Source organism: Passer domesticus, chromosome 3 (genome assembly GCF_036417665.1).
Source record: "Passer domesticus isolate bPasDom1 chromosome 3, bPasDom1.hap1, whole genome shotgun sequence".
Classification (NCBI taxonomy): domain Eukaryota; kingdom Metazoa; phylum Chordata; class Aves; order Passeriformes; family Passeridae; genus Passer; species Passer domesticus.
Genome location: NC_087476.1, coordinates 37,753,566 through 37,758,022, shown reverse-complemented (window position 1 = coordinate 37,758,022; position 4,457 = coordinate 37,753,566).

The window sequence follows — 4,457 nt, the reverse complement described above, 5'->3', positions numbered from 1 at the left end:
TTTCTAGTTAAGTATTGTTTCTGCTGCTTCCTCTACTCCCTGTAAGAAACTGATATTTTTCTCTAGTGAACCAAATATTGTCTGTCTGTCTCTGATATTTTTATCTTTTTGGAGAGATTTTCCCACCTGATAATAACTTCACATAAAATTGAAGGGGGAGGTTATAGATAGCATCTTCAGTATGTAAGCCCCAAAAATACAGTGTGGAAATCGGGACGAGGAAGACAGAAACACAAGCATAAAAGGGGTGGGCATTTTTCTGTTTTCTGTAAATATATAACAATTCTTTTAGGGCACCCCAGCAACTGACAGAGGACCCCATAGATGTCATCTGCAAAGGATCTCTGTCTTACATTTTTTCTGTAGGGGGAAAATGATCTGTCAGGTTATCCATACTCTCCATCTCTAGACAGAGTTGATCAGGTTCATATAAGAGAAAAATAACACTAACTTTCAGTGCTAGCTTATGATTTAGGACAAGGGGAATAATTTTTTTTCTCCATTGCAAACTTGACTGTACGATCTTCAGTAAGTTGCCTCACCTTCCTGTGCTACCATTTCTCATCTGTAAAGTCAGGACAATAGCATTTTCCAGGTATACTGTGAGGAAAAAATACATTAAAGACTGGGAGATTGCCCCGGTAGTACAGCGGTTGGAACATAAAGGAGCCAAAATAGAGTTTTGCTATTGAAGGTTGTCATTAAAATACTGAGTAGTGCTCCTTATTAGAGCTGGCTGGAACACTTCCCATCAAATACATACCGATTTCATCATTTGGCTTTCATCAGAGCCAAAAGCTTTTTAAAAATCTCAGTTTTGACAATGTTTTTGAAGGAAAGGTTTCTTTGATGAGTGCTGGACACCTCAGTTATTTCCAGAGATAGGGGTCATGCTTTTCAAAGCATCTAAGAGGTTTATCTTTGACCCTATGAAGAAGAAAAGGTTGAAACCTAAAAGGCGACTATGCTACACAATCACCATTGTCCAGCCGGTCCTGCCACTCCTGACTCAGAACACAATGGGGAGAAGAACTCCTGTGCAAAGCAAAGAGAGTGCCTCTTCCAAAAAGGCCATGGAAATGAAACTGTTGGGCAGGGTTTTCAGCAACTGCCAGCTAATCCATTCAGAGTCAGCCAAAGTGCTTGGTCTGACCTACCAACTTTGGCATAAGTACGAGCTGCAGCCTGATTATTCAAACTATGATTACTTAAACCTGTAGTTACATGCAGTTGTCTTCCATCTACATTTTTCTATTTTTTTCCCCAATCCCACATCAAGGATATACAATTCCATTTCGACAACATTGGGGCAGTTTGATCCAGGGAAAGTTTTGCAACTTTTTTTTTTTTTCAGTTCCTATATGCACACTTTGAAGAAGTGTCCCTCATGCCCAGCATCTCAATAGTTCAAGAAATGCGATTGCCTCTGCAAATATTTCCTTTTTCTTTTTTTTATAAGGAACTAGCACTAATTTAAGTGTAACCTGATTTAAAGCACATCTATACTAGTACCAGCTGTATCAGGGAGCATATGGATGGATGTGATGGTTTCATTGTCTAGCTTAATGCACAACAGGCATTACTGTATAATTTTTTTAAAAAAATTAGTAAGACTTTTTTTTAAATGCTCAGAAAAAACATCTAATGACCTTCCTACTCCCTACAAATGCCTTCAGGTCTCTATCTAGCTGATTCCTGCTTCGACTGAGACAGGCGAAAACCCCCCTCTGCAGGAGCGGGGGAAGGGGCTCCAGTGCGGGACTGAAGTGTTCAGGCTCCACCTAGTGGGAACAGCCTCCCTTCCCTGGTAAAAACCGCTCCTGGGTGGGCAGACTGTGCTCCCACACACGGCTGAGGGCTGGCAATCACCCCCAGGAAAGACAGCTGGAAGGATAGATCCCTGTTTAGAAGCTGCGCTCCTCCTGGGCAGACCCGATGGCACAGCTCCTGCACTCAGCATCCCGGTGATGCTCAGCATCCTGGCCTTTTCCTGCATCCCAGCTGATGAGCCGGTCCCACAGCATATTGGGCCAGTGGGCTGGAGGTGAGGGGCACAATTTCATCCAACTGTTTGCTGGGATCTGCACATCCCCCAAAGGACCAAAAATGACTCTTACTTCCAAAGCATTTCAGGGCAGAGTGATGCTTCATAAGCAAATGTGGACTTTCCCTCCAGTGTTCAGTCTCTGTCTCCTTTCTCCCTGAGGCAGCAACTCAAAGAAAATGACCCTCAAAGGGTATGATTTTCTGCTTCACACAAAGCTTGTTATCCTGGGGCTGCTTTTTCTGTTTCCTCTCTTCTATTCTCTCTCTCCCCTCCCCTCTCCAGAACAAAAAAGATCATACATCTCATCAGGATCTGTCTTCATGGGAGATTCTTTTTTTTCCTTCTTTTGACAACTTTCTTTTCATAAGGAAAAAAAGTGTATTTCTTTTTTTTTTCAATATAATTGTATTCTGCTTTGAGTACTTTGATATAGTAACAACTGTCAGGAAGTAGATATGCTTCTTGCTGTTTTATGAAAAAGACATTTAATCTGAAGAACTAATCATTTAGTCTCATGACTTTTCCCATCTGTTACAAGCTTCTTATTTTTGGTGGGAGGGGGTTAATTCTGGACATTTATTTTGTGGGCAAAGTTTCAGATTAATTATCTCTTGTGGAAAAAATCTGTGCTTAGTATGTTAAAAATAGTCCTTCCTGAATTCATTTTTCTTTTTAAGGAATTTTAAAGTCCTTCATTTTCGCCTCTGTAGAAAGTAATTTTTTGTAATTATGATCTAAGGATAAAGAGAGTCAAAGATTCAGGGAGATCTAACATCTTTTATTAGACTGAAATAGATAGAAAGAAGAGCCAAGGCTTCACACACACACACCCCTAACACCTGAAGAATGCCCTGCAGACCCCAGAGCAAGTCTTTTTTGCTGTGAAAATAATATAGATAGCCTTTAACTCCCATTGTATTTCTTCAAACAACTGACAGCATTGCAAGGACTGTCATCACAGATTTTGTGCCTTTCCAGCTAACAGTAAACAGGAATACGAAATCAAAATCTGAACACTGGAGACCTGCTTTCCACAGACCATTATGTTAGACTCCATTTTAAAAATTAAAGTTATGCAGTGAATTTTTCAAAAAGCAGGTTTCATATCCACATCCTGACAAAATTAAAGATCATGTCTGACATTGCAGAGTCTAAGAGTACAGCTGAGTATGTGAATAGCTTCTCTGCTATCTCCCTGCACTGGTCACATCACTTATCTGTGCAAGTGCGTTTGGGCCCCACTCTGGCTCTCTTGCAACCAGAAATAAATTCCCTCAGCTTTCAGCTGGATAAAGATTTATGTACAAATCCAGCAGAAGGGATCTAAAAATGACAGGCAGCTCTAGGAGATGTTTGGGCTTGGGTACAAGGCTGATGCTTGGACACAAACAGCTTTTTGTCTGCACAGACCCAGCATAGGAGAGATGCTCTGACCCTTCAGAAGAGGGACACAGGACCAGGCTACCCAATTGCTGGCGTGCAGGCATGTATGAACCAACAGCAATGACACTGTATGTTGCTAACAGTCTCACAAAGCACTCCTAGAGGTTTGCTATTTTCTCTCCTTGTCTTTGCAAGATTTGAGTTATGCTTTCTGTGTTGTTTTGTTAGTGGCATTTGGTTATCTTCATACTACTTACTGTGTTTGCTGCTGCTGGACTACTTGCATGCTGAGCCTGTTTTTCCTAAATAATGGGGAGCTTTTTTCTTCTAGGAAACCTGCTGCCTTAAGTAGCCTGTCTTTCATCCCCTCCATGTTTAAACAAAAAAAGCTTGAGCTGCTAGTCTAATGATTTTGAGACATTTAAGGTTTCATTTTCTCTCTACTCTGCTATTGTATCCCATCACATTTATCTCCTGCCAAAGAGAAGCAGGATCAGGGCCCATTGTAAGCGAGGAGAAAATAAAATTTCCAATTTAAGTTGCACCTCTGCGGGGTAAAGGGGACTAGAAAGATGAATTTTTCATGGGAGAGAAAGCAAGCAGTATGAGGTAGAATTGTACCCTTCAAATGAAAGCTTTGCTCAGAGAGCTGGTAGGTAATGTGAGGGACAGTTTGCCCAGGAAAACCAATCTTTCTTTCTGTGCTGGCTCACAGAATTTGAAGAAAGCAGTAAGAAAGAGAAGCCACTCACAAGAGATAGGATTTCTCTATCCTGAAGGCACATAATGAGTTTGTTTCATGGATTCATCACAAGCTGTCTCTGCCACTCCTTCCTACTCATAGCAAGGACTCCTCTCATTTTTCCCCTTCTCCAGTGTGGGGACCTTCCCACAGGAGACAGTCCTCCATAAATTTGACCAACGTGAGTCTTTCCCAGGGGCTGCAGTTCTTCATTAACTGCTCCAGTGTGAGTCTCTCCCTTGGGGTCACATGGCAGTCCTTCAGGAACAGGCTGCTCCAGTGTGA